The sequence below is a fragment of the Micrasema longulum genome, unplaced genomic scaffold (genome assembly GCF_059751315.1).
Source record: "Micrasema longulum isolate JH-2025_06_02 unplaced genomic scaffold, ASM5975131v1 h1tg000331l, whole genome shotgun sequence".
NCBI lineage: Eukaryota > Metazoa > Arthropoda > Insecta > Trichoptera > Brachycentridae > Micrasema > Micrasema longulum.
The window spans coordinates 1,430,106-1,456,281 of record NW_028277535.1 but is presented as its reverse complement, the minus strand read 5'-3'; the positions used below and the strand labels follow the sequence as shown (position 1 = coordinate 1,456,281).

At 31.4% G+C, this 26,176-nt stretch overlaps 1 protein-coding gene across 1 annotated transcript in view; it reads left to right on the top strand.

Moving 5' to 3' along the window:
• LOC148282424 (5-hydroxytryptamine receptor-like) overlaps positions 1-26,176 on the top strand; it is a 281,204-nt gene that overhangs the window by 75,134 nt on the left and 179,894 nt on the right. The window lies entirely within an intron of this gene.

The window sequence follows — 26,176 nt, the reverse complement described above, 5'->3', positions numbered from 1 at the left end:
TGCATTTTTTATAAGCTTATACCTACTGGAGATGGGTCTGATTAAACCCAGTAGTACCTCCTCTAAATTATCGGTATTATGAAAAATAATTTTTAAACGTCGTTTTCCTTGGCTTTATCATTTTAAAAATGTATACAAATCTTTATCACGCATCTTTTCATGATTCAGATCATATTGTGATGAAAATTAAACCCATAAAAATGCCTAAAAGATGACATTTAAAACTGGGTCTAATTTGACCCAACACCGCCACGTACGTATTTGTTTGAGCCAGCGGACTTTAAGGGTTAAGATATTATTTTTGTTGGCCATCTGATAAACAACCGTGTGGTAGGCGATGAGTGGAGCAACAAGGCTTGTGCAGACCTATTTATCTATTATTTTGAATTAGGTTAGGTAAGACATAGACAAGTGTGCCAAAAGCGTGTTTAAATTTATTTGACAATTACAAAATGACAAGAGTAACAGTCGTAGAGACAAAACAAAGTATAATTCGGCAAGTAATATTTTATAACTATCCTGAGTATGAGTTATTCAGAGTCAAATTATTAAAGTTGTGGTAATTTTTTTAAACCAGGTAATATCATTATACGAGACATTTCTCTATTGCAGTACTTGAAGACTTGGATTTTGAGAAACGCATAAAAAACTTTTCGTTTCGCGAGCCAAAAATAAATAAAATCGGCGAGCGGGTCGGGTCAGATCTTGTCGCTCATTGAAGGATTAACATAATATAAAAAAACAATTTTTTGTTGTAAAATGTATATTCGAATAATTTTTATGAACAGAACCACGTAAACCGATTGAAAAATACATTTGTATTTCTCTCTTTAACAATGTACACTTAAATTTGTTGCAACAGAAAGGGAAAAACATTTTTGGGAAGGGAATATGGAAGTCCACTTATGATCCCCATTTAAACTTTTAATTTACTCTCGTATTTTTTCCTATTTTCACTATCAACTTCTGCATGCATTATTTTTTTTAAATTATTTTCCACTTACTCATATTAAAAAAAAAAACAACCTGAATGTCACATTTAATTTTTATTTTAAATGTTTTTTATAAAAATATTATATATGCATCTACACCTTAGATTGACCGAGTATAGACTAGAGTTCCAGACAACATGCAGCATGTTAAAAGTCGCTTCAGCAATTCCTAGGCGGGTTGCGAGCTCTTTATGCATGCTGTCAACTTTCTCAATCCTCTGTCCATTATTATAGAGCGGCTGATAAGGGTCAGGACAGGATTTGTTGCACAAAATCTGAGTCTTGGATAAACATATTGAACATGTAAAATAATGAGCCACATTCAGTCACACAAATTTTCCGAACATTTATTCAACTGAAGGAAAAATAAAGATTCATTTCGAGTGAAAAGGATTTTCAGTAAGTCAAAATGGAACACAATGAATTTCCTATAGATCTCAATGTAGTAGCTCATTAGAGCACCCAGGAGTCACGAAATTCACCTTCCTTTATAAATAGATGAACGAGGTTGAATCGGCACGATCGCTATTCTACATAGTTTTCCCCGCTGTTTACATAGTCTGAGACGGGAACCATTATTCGATTTTTTTTTATATTCTCAAGAAGTTCGGTAACAAAAACACAGTTTCTCAATAATTTAAGTATTGGGACACCCTAAAACTTGTTTGACTATTAAAAAACTATGCTAAAAAAATAACGTCATGTTACATAAACAAAACAAACAAACTATCACGCCGTTTCCCCGTAAGGGTACGCAGAGAGGATAGAACGCCATATCACTCTATCTTTGCATATAGACCTCGCTTCCTTTACATTCATATCGTCGGAATATTTGAAAATTTTGATGTAAAATATATAAAACAACTTTATGTAAAAGCTTTATTACTATACGCACGTAAACATTTTTCTCTACCTTCAGTTACAAGTACAAAAGTTACTATATACTCCACCCTAATGCTGCAAAAAAAAAATTAAAAAATACAACCTTCGGTCAAAGAGGATTGGCCTACTACTCAGTTAAAGTGTACAATCTACTTCCATTATCCATGAGGTCAATTAGTAAAAAAACGGTACCTACAATACCATTTGAATATAATATTCGTATTGAAAATTTGAGTCGTCGAACATCGGTAAGAAGCTTTAACCATCTTATTGTCTAGTAATACATTGGATCATATCTCGCCTATTCAGAGACGACATAAACTTGGCAATGAAATTAATTAGCAATGTTTTGAGTTTGTCCAAATTTTGTAGACAAGGACTAGATTTAACTCTCTGGAGAGCTGTTAACATTAACATATTACAACAGAGATGAAGAACATTTTAAAGAAGGCCACATAGAAGTCTCGGCATATACAGGACTTATGACCTCTCATTGGCTGGTTGAGGTGGTTACTTTACACACTGTGTAACATTCACCATTCTGCCCATATTTGAACATCTATATTTTTTCTGTTTTTCCATTAGTTGATTTTAGTGAAGTTAAAGAGCTGAAACCTTTATTTATGCGAGTGAAAATTACTCGTATCTAATTGAATTATTTCACCTACATGCTAGGCAACGCCTAAAATGTTTATTTTTTCAATTTCTATACTTCTTCGTGGACCAGGTGGATTTATCAACAATATTTTGAGTTTGTCAAAATTTTGTAGACTAGGACTGGATTCAACTCCCCGGGGAGTTGTTAACATTAACATATTACAACAGAGATGAAAAACGTTTTAAAGAAGGCAATATAGAAGTCTAGGCATCTACAGGGCTTATGACCTGTCATTGGCTGGTTCTTTACAAACATCAACAGATGAAAGAATTGATGGAATATGGATGTTCAAATATAGGCAGAATGGTGAATGTTACACAGTGTGTAAAATGGCCACTTAAACTAGCCAATGACAGGTCAAAAGCCCTGTAGATGCCTAGACTTTTATATTGCCTTCTTTAAAATGTTCTTCATCTCTGTTGTAATATGTTTATGAAATTAATTAGCTTTATTGATGTATTTTTGTGATCAGTATCAAAATTTAAAGGAAGGCTTATATTAATGAAATAATTGTTTATTGCCTTATTAACCAATTAAGGTACAAGTTCCAATATTGTGGTTATTTATTTTATTTTTCTATTTTTATTTTTAAACTTTGAAATAAGGCCCTTATTGACATATTCTCATGTGTGCTCAAATAATAACAATGTACATTTATTTAATTTACAAGTTATTTAACACATATTTTTTAACCTTCTGCTTGAATTTCGATATTTTTTTTTCTTCATAAATGTTTTTTCCATTTCATAATACTTTTAACAGCCTTATATAAAATTGAATTTTGTAACCTTGCCTTTTTTCTAAATGGGAGTTTATTTTTCTCCTTTTCTCCTGTTTCGTGATTTTGTTCATGTTGGCTTTGATCATTTTTTTTTCACAATTCTGTGTTGTTTTTAAAATTAAATAATATTATAAACAAACATCGTCGTATTGTAAAATATCCTTTGCTTGTACGTTGGTACTTTTAATTAATTTAACATCAAATTGACACTTGTGTTTTTGTTTTTTTTTTTCAAAATCATTCTTTGAGTTTTTTTTGTAATATGGTTCATCATCCATCAGTGGCGCTACAGGCCGTTGTAGGCCCTGGCCTCCTCCGGAATTTGTCTCCATTTGTCCTTGCACCTCGCGGCTCTTCTCCAGTTTGTCAGGCCAATCGCTCTAATGTCACTTTCCACATTATCCAAACATCTTAATTTTGGGCTGCCTCTGCTTCGTCTGCCTTCCGGAGTGGTATAAAGAATCTTTTTTGGGGCACGGTTATCATTCATTCTGTGCACATGGCCCGACCATTGTAATCTTCTTATTTTTATGTATTGTGCAATGTTGGGTTCGCCATACAGTGCCTCTTTCTTCATGATTAAACCGCCTCCTCCACACTCCGTTTTGGTTGACAGCACCAAATATCTTCCTTAATATTTTTCTTTCAAATACTTTTGTAAAGTAATATTCTGTTACAGTAGTATTTACATTTTTTTCCGTTTATATTCTTGTATGTGTTTATTTTGTTCAGCATTTAACTTCGCAGTTTATAAATATAAATATACACGTATTTATGTATTGATTTCTTTTATTTAATACTGAGGGAATTCGAAATATTTTTTATTGTCATTATTGAAGAAAAAACACACGTTATTACAATAGTATTTACATTTTAAAACATGAAATATTAAACAATATTTATCTTGATAAACTTTCAACTAATATTTTGTCGTCGGGCGCTTAGACATTCTTGTAAATTAAAATTCAAATAGTAAAAAACAGATTCAATATTTAAAAAATAAAAAAATTAAAGAAAAAAAAAATAAAACTTAATTAAATAGTAAACATTTTTTCGGTAGTTTTAATAATTTTTACATAAAAAGTCAACACTTTAAATTTTAATCAGTCAACAACATAAAAAAATCAATAACTCATTAAGATTAAGATTAAGATCTAAAAATATGTCAATAAAAAAAGAACGGTAAAAAAAAAATACAGTCAGGAACGATAAAATTTATTTTTTTAAAAAAATAAAGTTAGACATAAATATTAAACTTGCGTAAAAAAATAAAATCAACTCAGTAAGAATAAATGCGGTTTATTTTTAATAATGGATTTAATTCATAAAAACTCAACTTCTTTTTTCCACTGATGTAAATAAACGAAATATTGTTTTGCTATTATTAATGTATTTACATTTTTTTTTGTAATAATAAAAAGTAATGCCTAGTAAGAGAAGACCTCTGCTCAGACAGACTAACATATATCTTTATTCATATATCTCCATATACATACACACACACGTTTGTACACAACACACATACATAAAATATATACATGCATATTTATTTATTCATATTTTTTGTCTTACAAACTATAATTAATAATCAAAATAATGTAACCTCACTGGGGTTACTCGTGCCGAGGGCACTTAACAATATACACTTTTAAAAATATTTTTAAATAATTGAGAATAAACAAAAAAGACTAACTTAATAAATAATTAAAAATATTTTGATAGTTTTAAATACTACATTTTTATGTTTATAATTAACTTATGTACTTCTTTATTATTTACATTACAAAACGCACAATGAAATAACAATAACCTATCAAAAGCTTTACACTTGTAGAGCAGTTGATTCAATTTTGGTTTAGGCGAATGAGACAATTCATTTCATTTCTAACTAGCTCCACTGTCAATTTTTTATAGCCGTTTTGAACATTTTCTTTTATATATATATACAATATACACATACATTTACATATACCTTGACAACCTCGAAAAAGCAATTGAAAATTAAAAATATATAAAATGAAATAAAAATTAGCGTTAAAAAAAAAATCATTAATTAAGAGAGTGAGAGACGTTTGGTTTAGTCGGGCGCCAGTTATTCGTAAAGAATAACAATTAGATTAAAGTTGCATTCAGTTTAATTATGTCAATGTGGAGGGGTAAGAAAGGAAATAAGATAAACGATGGATATTAAATGTATTTAAAATAAATTATAAACAAAATCTATCCTAACTGTGAAGTAGCCTTAACCTACTTAAACAATAAACTTAAAATTAACCTTACGCCCTGATGCAGCGCGCGGCGTGGTGACGCAAAGGTGGCGTGGGTCCTTGGCGTGCGGCGTGGGCACAGGACGTGATGGGAGCGGCGGCATGGTGCATCGTAGGGGGAGGCAGCATCTGGCTGCGGCGACAGGGGTAGCTGGGACGGCGGCGTCCAGCTGCGGTGAGATGTGCCGCGAGGACGGCTCGTCATGAGCGGCGGCGTGGCTTCCTGTCCCATGGCGGGGCATGAAAAGTGACGTCGGGTGCGTAGAGGGACGCACGACGTGGGCGGCTCGTCATGAGCGCAGCGGCGTGGGCGCGTGGGCGCGTAGGCGCGTGGGCGCGTGGGCTGCGTCACCGTGGTGCGTCGACGTGAGCGCGCGGGTTCGTCGTAGGCGGCAGCGTCGGGGCTGCGGCTTCAGGGCTGGTTAGCCAGCGCGGTGGCTTCTCTCCTGGGCTGCTGACTGGGCTGCTGACTGGGCCACGGGGATGGCAAGGCACCCGCCCGTGACCCTTGAGGTCAACTGACGCAGGAGAAGAGAGTCCGGAGAGAGAGTTCGGCTCGCGGGTCCGCCGAAGAGAGTTCCGTAGAAAGAGTTTAAGTGGAAGAGAGTCTAAGTGGAAGAGAGTCCGGGAAGCGGGCGTCACGGTTTTTATCATCTTTTAGACGTCCCCCCTTCCCGGTTGGTATAGTCGCTCTGATTGGCGGGCGCACGCTTCGGTCGGGGCGGTCTTCTCTTCCCGCCGAATTCCGTCTTTCCCGCCAAATGGTGTTCTTAAAACTTATTCTACTAAACTTAAATATTAAATTAACCTAGTTTTATAATTAACTTATGATAAGAATCGGAATAATCGGCGAGCGTGCACGAGAATAGGTATGAAGGTAGAAGAAGCGAAGTTTATATGCTGAGATAGAGTGACGTGGCGTTCCATCCTCTCTACCTACTTTTACGGGGGAACGGCGTGATGGTTGCTGTTATAATTTTCATGTAAAATATAAATATGTTATTCATGGAAATAAAGTGATTTGGATTTCAAAATATAAATATTATTTTAAACTATTATTATTCGCGTTTTTAAAAGTGTCCTGAGCTTCACAAATATTGACATGTGGCCGGTTCTTGGGGGTACCCTCTCGGCAAGAACAATAAGCTCCCGATTGCCTGGGCGAACGGACTTTTATTACCTTCAGCGACCCTTGCGAAAGGCGCAATTCGGGTCCTTGTTGGTGACTAATAAGTCGAACGGTATTTTTTTAAAAGAGACGCGTTCACAATAATTATTTTTAAACGAGAAATTATAGAATTGATGGATTTGGCACAGCGGTACTTTCGGTCTATATCAACCTACATACAAATACATACAAATATATACACACGCACACACATACACATACATACACATACATGTTTGTATAAATTTTATCCTGCTTGTCTTTAGCCCAAATACTTTGGGCTTGGGCTTGGAGTGGAAGATTTAGTTAAATGAGAATCCTCGCCTTCCACACAGTAGCCAGGCTCTTTTAAGACCAGTGCTTGGAGGGCGAGAACTAATTCACAAGGACCCATCACAATAGATCTTCACAGGTAGCAGTAATGTCAAGAGCTTATATAGCACTGACCCCCACTTCAAAGAATAAGAAAAATGTGCTCTCGCGAATAAAAATTTTTGAACTTAAAACATTGGTTTTTTTGCCGTTAATTTCATCATGCTATTTTACATAGTAACCACCGAAGTAATAAACCTCTCTTAATGGCGTTAGTGTTAATGTAAATAACGTTCGCTTTTTAATATTTCTAGAAAAATTTAAAGCCCTAACCTGCCTAAATTGTTACTTACATTTTTTTATGTGCTCATAAATGTGTTCAAAAGCACCCTAACATGACCGCTGGGGTTAAAAAAAACATATTTGTACGACTTTTGAAACAATGCAAGAGATGTGTAAATGTGTATATTTATTTAAACTTGAAAATACCGCCGTCTTTATTGATATTATCATTCTAAATGTAAATTTAAGCGCCACATTTTTTAATTTTGCAACGTGAATCTGCGTACATTTCGAATTATTGCGTTCTTTAAAAATAAATATCTTAAATGTTGATTTGAACAAATTACGTCTGCATGTTTCACAAAGCTGTTGAATGGTTTTATTTTGTTCATTTACAAAAAAGCGTATTTTTTATTTAAAATAGCATACAAATCGTGCCATAAAAATAAAAATCATTTTTCTTACATAGTAAAGTGATCAGTCTTATGTTTCAGTTACCTTCAGGTAGGTATAAAATATTGCAGTGTTGGACCATATTTTAAACAATTTCAGAACACCTACGCTCAAGCGTAGGTGTTATGAAATTTTTCTTGAGAAAATTCACATTGTGATATAGAAGCGAAACGGATACCTACGATTATTTGCCTATGTATCGCTGTCTCGGTCCCACAACGTTACCCTTCTAACATCACAACAGACGCTACGAAGAAAATCATCCTGGCTGTGATCATCAGGAAGAAAATCAAAATAACTACTTACATGATACTAGCAGATGCGTAGCGGGGTTAAATTATGTAGATTGTAATGCTCCCCGAATAAGCTAATGAAAGCTAATACAGGCAGATACTGGAAGAAATGATACAAAAAATAGACATTTAGCATTATTCGTGTGCGCAATAGATATGGAAAACGAGCCGGCCTCTGACTCAAAAAATAACTATATATTTTATGTATATAAGGGGATTAGAATCCATTTAAGAAATCCATATTGAAGGAGTTACTTACTAGTTAGAGATATTTGTGAAAAACCTTTAAAAAATATTATGAGATTTATAATTATGCTTCACTAACTCAAGGAGACTGTTAAGTTTGCAGTGTCAAAATGAAATCTGTTTTTGCAAGATTTATAGATGGTTTTAAATTACGCTATTATTTAGGTAGGTAGGCTTATATGTGTAGTTTATTTTGGCATCAATAACTAATTTTTCGTTTTTGGTGGAGATCTTTAAGTTTGCTTCTAATACCCTCACCATAGAATTAAGAATAGTTCAGAAACCGCATACGCGCATCAAACAGAAGGCAACTCAACTACTCATAAATGAGTAGGTTTACGTTTTGACCCATTAGTTTCTTTGTAGACGTCGCTCAGTACGCAACTCCTGATTCGAATTTAACCATGCCGTGTTTTGTCCTCTTAAAGTGTGAAAATACTGCTAGGATCTAAAAGAAACAGGATGCAATCACATTTTATGTGTAATTATCAAATGAATGTTTTTGTCACAAATGCATTACTAATTTTTTTTATTATTTTTCCATCTGTCAGATTGTCGACGAAACAAAATTGAAATTTCATTAGTGTTGCCAGGGTAGAATTTTTTTTACCCTATTTTGCTTATTTAATAAAATAACTAATGAAAATTAGACCTCAGAATAAACAACGCCGTGGAGGACATTTGGCCGACATTATCTTTAAAACATCAAATATTATTTAACATGATATGTAAATATCCATTTTATGTCAAATAACATTTGTTTTTTATTTTAAGTTCAAAGTTCAATAATTCAATTACTCTTATTAAATGCCCCTTACCGAGTGCATAATAAAATTTTAATTAAATTAACAAATTGTTTTTTATTTACCTTACATTTGTGTTATGGTTGTACTCTTCGCGATCTGGCAATATTACTTGGTGACTTCAAATATGCGCGCGGCGAAAGTGTGTCTAAGTGGGGGAATTATTGGACACAGTCCGATGTATTCAAATATGATTCTACGCTCCTTCTGGACTATTCTCAATTCTATGACCCTCACATATTGTATATTATGTTTTTCATCTCGTATCTACCTTTGTTATTCGAGTATGTGAAAACACATTTGCCAAAAATGTATTAAAACCGTAGCGTTTGAAATCTGCAAAATTGCTTTTCTTTTTAATTAAACACAGTAATATGCTATTTCTCATATTAGAAAATCTTGTTTGTCCCCGGTAATTACGGTCAACATTTCTGATTTCGCCAAAATTAGTTTCTCCGACAAAACCAAATATCTGACCTATGTCATTGATTAGGGGCAAAACCACATAAATTTAACATAATTAACTCATTTCGCCAAACTGAACGAAAGGAATAACGTTAGGTTTCGCGTTGTCACTCGAAATTACAATTTCACCATTCGATGCGAAATGTTTATGTCAGCGTAGCAATGTATTATTCGACAAATATTGTGTTCTGTATACATATTTCGCAGATGCGTACAATATTTGGTTCATTGTGTTCAGCAACATTGTTTGCCACATGTCTCCCCTATTTATGCGAAATATACAGAGTTTAAGACTTCTTTCTTTGCTTGATTTAATTAAATTAAATAAATATTTCAGGCTGTGAAATTCTGCGCCTTAAACAATGACAATCTCATTCGTTTTATTTACAGTTGCCTTAATTCGCGTGTTTAAAATAAATTAAACTATTTATTCGAAATTATACGAGGTTTTATTAAAAAATACACGGAATGTTTATTTCGAATTTAAATACGGAATTGTAAAAGACTTTTATTTTCCTTGATTAATAAACATTTTGGCCTCGTGGTCAGGGCGTTTTCTTATCATGCAAGAAGTCTCGTGTTCGATTCCCGACATGGTTTATATTAAATATTTATTTTAAAGGGTGTTTTTACACAAGAATAGTTCATAGTCCCTGGACTGGTACCTGAAGCGTAAGACTGGTTATCTTACCTTCATGTACAAAAATGATCAAGATACGCTGTGATTGGTGTACCAATGCATCATCATGTGCGGAAAGGGTATGATAATGATGATGAATAAACATGTTTAAAATTAATATGTTAGTTTTTGGACGCGTAATAAGCTTTTGACAGGAAACTAGTACAACGCATTTTATTATTTCGTTCTAGAAAAAAAATTCAAGATTATTCCAAAGCAAAAATGACGGACGCCCGCTCACGCCTCGCGGCTTGTTTGAATTTCTTTGGCAACATTTAATTAGGTTTTCGGGTTCAGAAGTTTTTTCATCGTCTTAATTTTTGTTCATCTATTGCACTTTGACATTATGCGCAAAACTCTATTTGATCAGAGGTCCGAGGTTCAAATTCCATTCTACGACAAATTCATTCGCATTTTTTTATAATGAATTATTTACAACTCGTTAAAATGGCTTTCAAAAACATTTTTTGGGGTAAATTTTAATCTGGGTATAATTAATTCATTTCATTTTTAATATATTTGTGTTATTTATCATATTTATCACTTATTCCTTATAAATATTTTTTTTCTCTCCTTTCAACTTTTTGTACAAAATATTTTAACATATTACAACAGAGATGAAGAACATTTAAGAGAAGGTAATATAGAAGTATTGGCATCTACGGGGCTTATGACCTGTCAATGGCTGGTTTATGTGGCCACTTTACACACTGTGTACCATTCACCATTTTGCCTATATTAAGTATCCCGCCTACCCTAATTTTATCGGACCGAGTGGATTAGCGCGATACTACGATGAAACGGGCCCGTGCATGACAGACATAATCAATCATTTTTAGGATAATAATATGTCAAATACTATTTATCTATTAAATGCTTATGATTTTTTCCAAAGAAACCTTTCAGGTAATTTTCAACTTTTAAGTGTAATGATTTAACTCTGATAAAGTTAATAGAGGTTGTTATGTTTTACAAATTCACGGCATTATGATAGTTATTCAATTTGTTTGGATAACCTAATTTTATGTGTATTCTTTCAGACAAAATATTTTCTTCCACGCCTGTGTAAGTGTCGTTAGGGGAATATGTTGGAGCATAAAAACATTTCCGAACTTTATGATGCTTAAAGGGCTATTTCTGACACATGTTTTACGTCGGCCATCACTATTTTACATGAAACTTAAAATGCCACTCTGATATTATCGACCGTTCACTTTAATTTAGTCATCCCCAAATAACAAGTTAAGAGATTATGAGGAAATAAATTCCTAAATGGTGACCCGAAATCTTATATTTATTTATTTACTAACGCCCGAAGGGTTTTTACATATACAGAGGTAATAAATAATTTATAAATATAAAAATACGATGTAAAAAGACAAAAAAATACGCGTGTTTAACCTAGCTGGACCGATGATTTGAATTCAAAGATTCAAATTCAATTCGAATCCCTCAGACAGAATTTATATTTTTTAAAGAAATATGTCCGTTCTTATGATTTACCCAACTATTTCATTTTGAGGGCCATTTTCAACGAGTTGTAAATAAATCACTATTAGAAAATGGGAATCGAGTTGCGGTAAAGTGGGATTCGAACCACGGACCATTGATCCGTGATTCCGAGACACTAGCCACAGGAGGACCACAACTGACTTAAATTTTAATTCGATAACTTGAGTATTACTAAAGCTATTTGCCATATATTTTTGTAATCGTGAAAATAATGGAGAGAAGTATTTTACTGTTTTTGTTTTGAAATTTTCAAATAGTTGTTTTTTTTTTTTTTTTAACTAAACCAAAAAAAACGTAAATAATACAAGGGTCGATTTTACTTTATGTACATAAGCATTTAGCAAACTAACAAAAATCAATAAAATACACGAATTAGTAAAATATGTGTACGTAAAAACAAAAATAAATTATTGCACGATCATAAACAGTTCCAACGTTTTATTGTCCTGACGCCAAATACAAATAGGCGATGGGTTCGTTTGGTCCCCCCGTTCGGATCATGTGTAATTTTTGGTTGCTTGGTGAGGGAAAGGTTAAAAAAGAAATGAAAATACGAAAAGCTCTATTATGATTATTTTTTTAATAGAATAATTTATTTTTGAAGTTAGATAAAATTATGGCAAATACATTTATTTTTTGGTTATGATCAAAAAAATATTGGTTACTTCACTTTTTTTTTAAATTTGATCTTAGCTTTTTTTCTGGTTTTATAATGATTTTCAGGTTGACTGTTTTTTTTTTTTTTTTAATTCATATTTTTACACAGTAATATAAGTATTTCTAATTCTTTTAAAATCGACTTTACCTTTGTGTAATTAAAAAAAAAAATTTTTTTAAAAGCGTTCATGTTATTTCATGAATTATTCATTTTAAATTTAAATAAATAAATATTTTTTCTTGTTTTCAAAGTCAAGGAAATGCGTGAAATATCCCCATTATTTCATTTTCTATCACGATTGTCGGCAAAATGGCTTTCAAATTATGGAAAGTAATTCCTTAATCTGATTCAGTATTCAAGCTCTGTAAATTAAATATAAACATTAAACATACTTAATCAAATTACTAAATAAGAACAGATCTAGGACGCCATCTTCTCTGAGCTTTTTCGGCAAACATTAACATTTTTTAACCATTCCGTGAAAAGTTTCCATAGTCCGGAGTCCGGGCAGATGAATTCACTTTATATTTTTTGTACAATCTTGTATCTTATTTGAAATTATAATTTGAAAAGTACTCCGACAATTTTCAGATGAGGGCCTCCTTAAAAATAAATTACTTCAGACCGTACGGCTCATCACCAATGTTTTTCACGAAAAATTCAAAAGTTTTGTGTTTCAGTAGATGAAAACGTATGCTCACTGCATTCAATTATATTAATAATTTAATATAAGACTAGATTTTTAACCCGGTTTTGCCGAGGACAATTTAAATTTATAAAAAAAAAAAACTAGATTGATTTTGTGATTTTTCGACTGTAGTCCCAAATTCTTATATATTTGTATTTTTTTAATTGAATAATAAGTTGCTAGTAAATTAAAGTAACGTACATTAAAGAACTGTTTCATTGCATGTCATAACAAAGAACCAAAAATCACTAAAAAATAAACAAATTTACTTTTTAAAATTTTGCCTTTTACTTCATTGTGTAATTTATTTGACAGTTATTTTAATGAACTTGTAAGATTCAACAATAATAACACCTTATTTTGGACGTTCTGAAAACATTTTTAAATTATTTTAATAAGTTTGCGTTTCGGTTTCGGACAAAACTAGAACAGAAGCCGAAATTTTGGTCAGTCATTATCCAAGAATTTACGGGTGTACTTTTATTTTAAGTATTTGTTTTGCCTGAGAAATATTTTTCTGCGCGTAAATGTTTATTACAACGTTTGCTATCATTTTAATGTATTTTAAACGTAACTTGTTATTTTATATTTCCGATTTATGTATGTGCATACATATTTTTGCTTTTACTCAACCTTTATGTAACCATTTTTCTGTCCCAAAATGAGTTTGTTGTTACTTCTGGGAGTACGAAATATTTTTTAGCATATAAATAAATAAAAAATTTAAACAAAAATAAGCCAAAAAATATATGCATGTATACGTGAATTCGATGGCAAATGCAACAAATAAATAATGAATGTTAGAAAACGGTCCGTAGCTAAATTAAAATACGATGAAATACGATGATATTTTAAAAGCATTGCCAACTTATACCTACCGCAGATGGGTGTGAATCGACCATGTAGTATTGTAAATTATCGATTGTGAAAAGCCAATTTTATTCGTCATTTTTCGTTACCCAATCAAAAAAAAATTTACCTCACTTTTTTTCATGATTTACAGCAAATTGTGGTGAAATGATAATATTGAATAACCCACAAAAATGCCCAAGAGGCGACATTTAAACTGGGTGTAATTTGACCCAGCACCGCCACACGCGTATTTTTTTAGTCAGCGGGCTTTAAGAATTAATCCATAGAATTTTACTCATTAAATCATCATCATCGTCATTCCCTTTCTAAACTTAGTGGTGCTTAGGGCACTGCATTGGTACACCAATCGTAGTGTTTCTTGATTATTTTTCTGTTACATTTATTTATTAATTTTACTAAAAAGTACGTAATGTAAATTGTACATTGTTGGGCCTTTTCCCAAACGGCAAATTCTTGCGTCTAGCTAAGTTTAAAAGAAAATAAAAAATGCTAAACAAAAATAAAAATAACGGTATTTACATAAGAATCATTAAATCGATATTTTTACTCAAAGGGAAAGAGGAATAAAGAGGAACGATGAAAGAAGAGATTAAGAAAGAAAAAGAATGTGGTTCTTCAGACGTGATTTATTTTTTCATATTTTTTCTATTATAAACTATAATTAATAATCAAAATAATATGACCCCACTGGGGTGAATGGAATTTACATTTGAGAATAAACAAAGAAGACTAACTTAATAAACAGAGATAATTAACAAAATTTTCAGACAGTTTAAAACACTACGTATTTATGATTATAATTAATTTCATCAGAGATACTGTGTACCCATTATCCATTTCGTATGCTGAATACAAATTCCGCAGATAATATAGATCTATTTTTCTGTACATACCGGCTGTTTAGCAGCTATCTGCTTTCTATTCACTAACTTGTAAGTTATATTTACAATCTGCATTACAAAATGGGTTAAACAGCCCGTAAAGTAATGCAGACTACAATTTATCAATTAAATAAATGAAGGTAAGATGATCATTCTTGGGCTTCGGGTGCCGGTCTAGGGGCAATGAAATATTCTAGTGTAAAAACGCATTTTAAATAAATACTTAATGTCAACCATGTCTGGTAGGCAAACGCGGTGACCACTACACCAAGAGGTTTAATCTAAAAAAAACTATTTTATTTTATTTGAAAATAACATAATAATATATATTTTCATTGAATATAATATAAACATATTACAACAGAGATGAAGAACATTTAAGATAAGATAATATATAAGTCTAGGCATCTACAGGGTTTATGACCTGTCAATGGCTAGTTTAAGTGGCCATTTTACACACTATTTAACATTCACCATTATGTCCATATTTTAACATACATATTCTTTTAATTCTTACATATGTTGATGTGTGTGAAGTTAGAGAGCTGAAATCTTTATTTATGCGGGTAAGATTCATCTTAATTTCAGCATATGTTAATTTGGTTTTTCTTTCATTATTATTTTATTTTCTTCAATTTTTATTTTCTTTTCCTTTCATGGTCATGTCACACCACATATATGTGCTATAAACTATTTAATAATTAAACGAGAAATGGCCCACGCTCAGACGCTGTAGTCTTTGTGGGCATTTTTTCCAATTCATGTTATAGCTTAATTTAAGATATATTTTTCTAAAGAAAGTTTTTGTAAGTATATTTCTATGTTTAAAATATATGTATGGAAAAAAAAACAAATAAAAAAAAATACAAAAAAAAAATTATTTCACCTACATACTAGGCAACGCCTGACAATCCTTCTATATTACCTTGTCTTAAATGTTCTTCATCTCTGTTATATGTTAATATAAACAGCTCCACAGGGAGTTGAATCCAGTCCTTGTCTACAAAAATTTGGACAAACACAAAAATTGTTGAATATAATATGATCATGCATTACATTTTCAGAAATTATTAAAATGAAAATTAGTTTATCTATTTTTTTTAGTTTGTTTAGAAAAATTGGCACACTTATTTTTAAAGTTGACTTGCATAGAACATGATTTTGGCACATTTTACTTTAATGAATTTAATGAGAAAATTCAAAAAAAATTATGAGAAAATTCACAAAATATCAAAATTTAAGCTGCGCATTCAATTTCAGGCCAGCTGCAGTATCAGTGTTTCAACAGTCTCCGGTAATTAGTAAAGTTGGTCATAAAGCTCTTTTTGCTTTGACACCCGAGAATTCTGTGGCTTGGATCTATAAAGGCCAATGTCGTTAATCGTTATACTACAGAACAGTAATTATTTGGCAATTTTGTGGCAATATAATGAACTGTTCGACGTCTTTGATAACAAATATTAATTAAAAACATTACAACACAAGTATGTGTGGATAAAATTAGTGAACACACACAGAATTGAGGCACGTGAAATAACAACTTTCTAACTCCACAAATTTCAAAACATACAATATCGCTTAAAATTTTTGCAAAAAGTAGAAGATTTTTAACACTCGTTTGTAAACTTTAATTTTTTGAAAAAAATTGATTTATTTATTTTATTTATTTATTTGACACTTAAATAAATATATAAGGGCGGGCATATTGCCTTAAGGCAATTTCTTCCTACCTACCCAAACCGTTCAGTTTGAGAAAATTATAAATACATGGACATATTGAATCTTACAATTTTATACAAAAAATAAAAGCAAAGATTAACAAAAATAAATAAATATATAAGAAAAAATAACACTATACTATTTATCACTTTACAAAACGTACAACATTCAAAATTGTGACAATTATTTAGCATCAACATTTACGTTGAGTTTTTGGTACTTACTCGCAAACATATTGTATGTGACAGAGTCCTAAGTACAAATAGTATCATCATCAAACCCATACCCACCTCATATGGTGCATGAGGCACTGTATTGATAAATCAAATACAGCGTATCTCGATTATTGATTAAACGGATACTGTTCTAAATTTGTTGCAACAAAATGGGAAATCATTTTTGAAAAGGGAAAATGGAAGTCTCCGCATTTACAAGACTTATGACCGGTCATTGGCTGGTTTGAGTGGCAACTTTACTCACTCGCATTTACTATTCTGCCTATGTTTAAATTCTTAGAATGCCTCAACGGTTCGATATGTTGACTATTTCTAAGTAAGAGAGGTATAAGAACAAGTGTGAAAATTGAAAATTGTGTTCAGGCGTTGCCTAGTAGGTGAACTGGTTCAGCCGGATGAATCTCACCCACATGAAAATAAAAAAGCTGAAACCTTTATCAGCTCTTTTACTTCACAAAAGTCCAAGATTCAATCTCAATAAATTAAAAACTTGCCACAATGGGACAATGGGACAACGGGACCAATTGCTTTTTACATTGCAAAAAATCTAAATTCTTTACTTACGATACTCGGACTTAAAACCCTACTGAATACCTTTTCGGCAATATGACTTTTGAACACTTTTATTTCTAATTTGAATAATTTGGCAATCAAACACCTCGATGGAACATTTTGTTCCTCATACTAATGTTGAAACAAGTACTAGACTGATAATAATCAATTTAAATTGTTTTCAACAATATTTTGAGTTTGTCCAAATTTTCGTAGACAAGGACTGGATTCAACTCCCTGAGGAGCTGAATATATTAACAAATCACTTAACTGAAATTTAACAACTACCTTTGGTTTAAAATCTTCTCCTTAGCTTTTTCAAATTTTAAATATTACTTGCTTTACCTGTTACTCTTTTTTTTCCTCTGCTGCATTGACATGTTTTTATACTTTTAAACTACTATTAATTACTTATATTATATTTGTAAATAAAATCAATATATTGCTGCTCTTACTATAATGTGTCATTAATTTTGAAGATGTTTTTTAAATTGACCTAAATTCAATGTCTTATATTTCACTTAAAGATACCTCTCATCGTTTCTTTGAATCCCTTAAAATAAATATGTGTATATTTATGTTTTTCCTTTTTTTTTAAAAATGTTATTACTATTTTATTTTATTTTTACATCTGAGCATGTTTTTCATTCTTTATTTCAATTTTTAATTTTTAATTACTCTTACAAATTTTCTTCATCTTTAATACTATTTCCATTTGTAAATACTCACTACAAACTACAAACTTTAAAATATCTTTTTTTCACTTAAATTTTAATTTTTAAACAACTTTCATTTGTGTTTTTCTTTTTCCTTCTCTTTTTTATACTTTCACAATTAACCTTTACATATAATTGCTTTATAATATGGAAACTTTACTGGTCCATTAGAATTAAGTCTAATTTTGTAAAATATTTAACTTTGTAACTGTACTGTTTGTTTCCTGAATAAAAGAAAATAAAAAATAAAAATAATAAAATATTACAACAGAGATGAAGAACATTTAAGAGAAGGAAATATAGACGTCTAGGCATCTACAGAGCTTATGACCCGTCAATGGCTGGTTTAAGTGGCCACTTTACACACTGTGTAACATTCACCATTCTGCCCACATTTGAACAAAAACGAGTATTTTCCTTCAATTCTTTCATCTGTTGATGTTTGTGAAATTAAGGAGCTAAAATTACTATCCTTTTAGAAAAAAAACGCTTGATTTATCGGCTCTACGGTATTTAGTAAACATAAAATAAATAAAAAAGGTAATAATTTATTAGTTGCGTAAACCTTGACAAAGAAGCTAGTTGTTTTATTTTATTCATTAAATATTAATAATATCACATATTTTGTTCTGTAAAAGGTTATCCATTTCTGTTGTAATTTGTTGTGTAAAGGAATATGTTAGAACTGTTCCATAAAAGAATGCTTCATTTTCACTGCTATAAAGTGGTTAAGTGCTCTAGAAAGTACACGTCCAATGTAAAATGAATATGTGATCCCAGTTTACAATGGACATAGTTCTTACAAAATGGCAGCCTGTCAAATAACCCGCTGTGATCATTTGTCCAGGAACCTTTTTCGCACTGTCACCTGGCACTAATGGCGAAATGGATGAGTAATTACGAACTACAAAACTGTCCAGTAGCGTTGCCGCATTATCTCCGCATTTGCAATTTGCACTTTTGCAATCTTCTTTCCCGATCCAATTCTTCAATTCTTTTGTAAAATAATTAGAAAAGCGGTTACCTTCGCAATCATTTAACATACGCTTCAATAAACCTATCCACTGACGCAAATAAATAGACACGTCATTTTCATACTACCTACATCTAAAATATAGCAAATATTGTATTACCCTCGACCATTTGACAAAAAAAAACATTTTAAATCACGATACTTGTGTATTCATTCGTGTAGTAAAAAGATATGTATATTTAAATGGTTTTTATGTATATATATTTGAGTAGTTTTTAAATTGGGGCAAATTAATGAACAGTAAACATTGAAGTGACTAGAATTAGCATGAGCGCTCAAAATATGGTCCCTCAATCAGCGGCTAGTTAGCATATGTTTGATAGAACGGACTTAAGCTGTTGCGAGCATTTTCTGACTACTTTTCTCCTCACAATTACTAAAATGCCTTTATGTGTGCTAAGATACTGCACAAATCGATCTGAAAAATATAGAAAAAGCGATGGTTTAACCTTTCACCGGTAAGTAATGTTTTTATCTTAATCAATATTTGTTTAAAATACATATTTTAATGTCAAAAAACGTCTTATTAATACGTTACAGCTATTTACTGTCTCTGTCCTGCTCAGTTAGTCAAGCGTATAGTGAAACAACAAACAAAGGTGACGCGTATGCGGAAAGGAGCGAAATACTGAATAGAACTTACAGTAGACCGATGTAAACAGTCCGTTTTGCTTACTGTACCACGCGTTTTGCTTGCCAAAGTCGTGTGATATGATGTGACGACACTTGCTCCCTCCGCTGGTCATTCTTTTTTATTTAGGAACGACTTTTAGCTCGAATTAGTATGGAGTATCATCTCTTTATGATAAAATATCTCAACGAGAATAAAGTATTTTAAGTTTTTGGTCAATCTATTGACAAAACCGAGAAGTTTGAGAGATGTGTTAACAATGTTGTCGATGCGTTCGCGGTAGGACTGACTTGAGTAATACTAAGGTTTTTTTACAAAAAAAACAAGTGAAAGGGCAATGTTTTAAATAGATTTTTTTTAAGGGCTTTTTAAGTCTAAAGAAGGAGATTTATATTTTAATTTATTTCAACAGAGAGGGAAAACATTTTTTTTTTTTAATTTATTTTTTTTTGTTTTTTTACAATAAACATAATAATAAAACAGAGTATGAAAAAAAAATAAGCATAATAACATAGCAATGAAATACATATTAATAGAAAAATAGTAAACAAGAAATCCCACAAAGGCATGGCCTGTTCGTGGGTATACAAGAAAATGTTAATGAATTTTCGCTCTTATAATAAATAATGAACAGTTATAATATTTGTGTGTAACATAATAAAGAAAAAATAAAATATTCTGTAAAAGATAATATGGTATTTTATAGTAAGAGGGAAATATTTAGGGAAAACATGTAGAGAAAACATTTCCCTCTCTGTTGAAATAAACTTAAATATGAATGAGGAAATCCAGCCAGTCTGCAAGTATTTGGGCATACTCAAACATTGCTGAATTTACTACCTGGTAAAAGAAGAAGTATAAAAATTGGAAAATTGTTTTCAAGCGTTGCCTAGTAGGTGATTTGGTTCAGCCGGATGAATCTCACCCACGTGATAAAGGTTTCAGCTCTTTTACTTCACAAAAGTCGACAAATGGAAGAGTTGAAGAAATGTGGATGTTCAAACATAGGCAAAATGATGAACGTTACACAGTGTGTAAAGTGGCCACTTAAACCATCCAATGACAGGTCATAAGCCGTGTAAATGCCTAGACTTTCATATTCCTTCTCAAAAATGTTTTCCCTCTCTTTTGAAATAAATTTAAACATCAATAACTCCCTAGGGAGGAAATCCAGGCAGTCTGCAAGCATTTGGACATACTCAAACATTGTTGAGATTCATATTGTTTACTTGTGCATAACTCGTTACTACGTGTACAAAATTAGCTAATATCTGTACCTCAGAGGCAGGCGGATACAAAATCCAGAATTTGATTAAATGAAATTTTGACTTTTCCGTCCAGTTTATGATCACGTTCATTAATTTTGAAGCAATGTAAGTCTTATAATGAAAGAACCAATGTATTAGGATACTGAAAATACAAATTAATGCTATAAATTATTAGAAATCACTTAGAGAAAGTAGATTCTTTAGGCTTTAGTTGAACATTTGACGTTTGGATTTGCATCCGTCTGCCCCTTAGGCACAGATATAAAATGACAACTTGCGTCCTCGGTGGTTGCTCTATATTTCAGGCGAAATCATTACACGTGTGCGTGTCGTTGATCAATGGACTTTGACTCTTACAAAAATATATTGAAAAAAGCACATATTTAATTGATTATTATTTTATACGTGTATTGAATTTCTAAATTTGTTTTATTTAACAAAATTTAAATAAAATGCGTCTTCAGCGTTAAATTTTTTTGTGCTGTGCGCATGGGTGTTTTACACTTATAATTAAAAAAATACTACATATTTCATTCGTTGTAACGGTTAAATCGTGGAATATGGATTAAAAAAATTTTTTGAAGATTGAACGCGTTTGTACGAAAACGCATTCTAAAACCTGCGATCTTCCATTCACAAAACCAATCGCCAACGGCTAGGCTGCATCCTAGAGCGTCACAGGAATTACTTTGTTTGAAATTAACTACATAAAATACAGAAATTTATCAGGGACAAAATATTTTAAATCAATGAAAACACCTTCTCTAGAGTACGTGAATTTAATACATAATAATAAGATTTGTACATTTATTTCTATCAAATTTAAGTATCTTTCTGATTCCAGAATCCATTTAAATATACTCAATAAACTATCATTTGGTGCAAACATTCTAAATAATTAATTTAATCCATTTTAAATGGTAAATGGACTATTATTGGTTACAGATGTTTGGAATTACTTATTTAATCCATTTAAAATGATAAAATAAACTGTTATTGTTTCAAATATTCAACGTTGCTTATTTAACCAAAATATGGTGTCAATAAAAAATATGAATAGCGTAGAAAACGAAATCTTAAAATAAATGACGTTTTGGCCAGTTTTTTCAATGATCTTGAGTGTTTTATTTGAAGTCATAGATCATCTGGTTCGATTTGACATCAGGTTCAGTAGTTGATACTCCATTTTAAAGCTATAACCTCGTCGCTAAAACGTTCTCAAAAAACAGCCACATGACAGTTTCTTGATTAGTTTATTCCTCCGTAGATACAATCCATTTGTTGTGACTTATTCTAAAATAACAAATTTGAGGATGAAGTTTTTAATTTAATTCCGAAACTACTTGAATAAAATCAATCTGACTTCCAAAAAAACGTAAAGCTAGCCATATAACATTTTCATACCGAATTTAGGTTAAATTAAAAATAAATAAGTGGTTAAAACATACGAAAAAATAACTATAAATTTCAACCAAAGATTAATTTAATGTCTAGAGACACTGGATCTGCATAAATAAAAGTAACTTAAATCACTTACACTTACGGTAGCACCTTTTTCAAACCTGCTCGATTGATATTTTGTCACGCAAGAAAGCTTATAAAAGAAGCCCATTTGTAGATGCGTACGCTACAGAAAAAATCACAAAAATTGGTTGCAATATTTTCTGTGATGATTAGCAAATGTAACCCAAATGTAAAATGTGTTATATTGAACCATTTGTTTTATTTTATTTTATTTTATTTTTGCACGACAACAGGCCAGGAGGCCCAATTACAGTGGTGAATTACATCACAGAACACCCAGGCTTGAGAAAAATCAAATTTAATTTTTGTGTTCTCACCGGGAATCGAACCCGGAACCTTCCGTCTGTGAGTCAAGCGTCTTGACCACTACACCACGGAGGCCGCCAAATTATTGTTAGTCTAATAAAATAAATAGTTACGTAAACCTTGAAGAAGAAGCTTGTTTGCTTTGAAACCGGTCGGTGAAAAATAAAAATTAGTGGTTAAAAACAAAGTTGTTTTATTTATTTTATTAAATAAATAACGCTTAAATATTTGAACTTTATGTGGGACTTATTGCATAGGAAATAGTTAAATATTCCAACTAAAAGAGAAACTTATTTTCAACTTTGTCTGAACATTTTTCAATGCATCTAGCCCTAAGTAAAATAATAAACATTTGGTTTAGTAGGAGTATTCAAACCCACAAAAATTTCCGTAGAATAGAAATTGTTGATAAGTATATTTAAATGGTGTCCCATATTTGACCAATGAATTATTTGAGCAGTTTTCAAAAATATTATTAATTTAACGTTATTAATTAATTTAAAGCGTTACAACACCATAATATCAGCTACATTAAATTCTTTATAATGCCGTTCTTACGTTTTAAAGTATTTAGTGCATCCATTATCGCCACAAGAAAATGTTGCCAAATGTATTTTAAAAGCTAATAAAAACGTATGTTTGGCAGCCATAGCTTTCACGATGCCGTATTGTCGAAATGACAGAGAAAAATCATTGCTTGTATTCCAGTTAAGTATTCGAATTTGGTTAAATCTACTTTTATTGCTTTTTTTATGAATCGTTTGGGAGTTTTTACAGCACTAGCATTCCGTGATAGAAAACTTAAGTTATGTCATAAAGATTGAACACCGAAAGTTAGTGGGATGTCAATAAAATATACGTATTTTACAAAGGTGTGAATTCCTGCATCATAAAGTTACAGAAACCAAGATTATTTTTTCTTACGCTTTTATTGTTCTTAGTATCGTAAAAAATATTTTACCAAAAATACTTTATTTTCTTTTTATTAAAATATTAAATAATCAGTTGTTTTTTGCTTTTTGTGAATGGTAAATACACCAATGTTTTTAACGTAATGAAAGCTCACCGTGACATTTTTCCACTAATAATGTTTTTTAACTCTCAAAAGTGTATGTAAATATTATAGATACCAAAAGCAAAAGACAATATTCTTAAGTTTGAATATTTGGAAAAAAACATTTAGGCATAACATATTACAACATGAAGAACATTTTAGAGAAGGTAATATAGAAATCTAGGCACCTACAGGACTTACGACCTGTCAATAGCTCGTTTAAGTGGCCACTTTACACTCTGCGTAACATTCACCATTTTATTTACGTTTGAACATTCATTGCAACCTCCTCAACCGAGTAAAGAGAAATTTATTTTGGTATTTTTTCATCTTCTTATTCGGAAAAAAGTGTGGAAACTATGTGTCTTTTAAATATATATATTTGCTTCCCCATTTAGAAACAAATCATTCGTTTTTCAGTACTTAACTTGTGGGCTCTCCAATGTAATGACGTATATGAAGTTTCTAAACTTCAGTATTAACACTAACGCTAAATACGAAGGAGACAAACTTTCCAGCATTATCATTTTACCACCCTTAATTGGGTTTAATTCCTACAAGACCCTGTACATGCCACATATTTTATTCAGACTTTCTTTCCAATACCTATTTCAGGAGGCTTGATACGTTTCGTTTCCTGTGTTGTATGTCCTGGTTTTGACCAAAGGACTTTTCTATGTTTCAATGTCCTAGAAAGAGGTTTATTTTGACCTTTGGGAGCAATTTGTAGGAGAGGTGTAATGGAGACCCACAAATTCTTGTATACACACAAAAGATGACCTCAATTGGAACAACCTCTCAGGGAAAACTGCTTTATTTTCGAATTTCAATCTTGGTCTTAATATTTGACTTATTTAATTCATTCATTTTGCCAGTAAGTAGCTTAGAGTTTGAATTGATTAACATATTTAAATTTATATTAATTTCAATGTATCGTTTCATATTTATAAATGCATACAATAATCTTTTTGGGGCTATTATTTTGTCTGATCTGAGGATGCTTATATTTTTTAGCGTTAGGATTATGCATTTATTTAATTATTTTATACACGGCCTAAGCCAATTACATTAATCAGTTAAACAGAGAAACATATGTACAAGAAACTTAATAAAAAGTACACAAAACTATGTAGCGAGGACAAATAAGTTAAATTAAATAATAGCATACAATATATTCATAAACACGATCGACATATAAGACTGAGCTGACCCATGCCAATCCATTTTCTTTCCATATTGTGTTAATGGCGAAGAGATTTACGACAAGCCGGAAGATCTATCCCAAAGAATTCCATGTTTTCTAACGAATTGGCTTATCTTTACTTATCTTATACTAAATAAAAACAAAAGTTGCCCTTAGAAGACTTGATAAAAAACCGATGTTGACTTCTGCTCACACAGCTAGGAACATGAAAAAAAATTGATCGCAACAGAGATAAAACATCACAGCATTCAGTATTTTGAAAATGCAAATTAGGTCCTTCTTCGTTCTACATTTCTTAAATGAAAACAGATTGAGAAATTGCTTTACTATGCAAAGTTTTCTTTGAAAAATCAACTCGCGTATGGTTTTTCCCGATCAATCGATGTAATAAAATATTTTATGGAAACTTTCATTATATTTAAATATGAGTCATGACTTTTATCTGTAATTTATTATCTAATGCATTGAAAGATGTTTCCACGTCTATCTCTTAAGTAAGACTATTTTATCTTTAAAATACTCAATAGTAACGTATAACAACATGGATGGATAACATTTTATAGAAGGAAATATAGAGGTCTAATCATTTACTGGGCCTATGACCTGTCAAAGGCCGGTTTAAGTGACCACTTAACACACATTTTTACTAAATGGTTTATTGGATGTTTCGACTATTTTCCAACAAATGCCTGCAAATACTGCTTCACGTAAACTCAGAAATAATAAAATTCTGTTTCTCTGTCATCATAAGATTAATTCTATTTCCCAAGTACCCTCTACTCAGAATGATCAAATTTGTCAATGAAAATAAGGTTCTAAATTATTTCAGTTGTATATCAAAATATAAAACACATTCACTCTTATATTTTGTCAGATTTACACGCCCTATCAACATGAATCCTATAAAATGTGTCCATTATATTAATTTGTCTTTGTTTTTTATTTAATTGTTTTGTTTCTAGTTCATGTTATTTTACAAAGTGGTATTTTTTTATAACGTATGTTTAACTTTTTAATAGCTGTTCTACAAAAATTGCTTT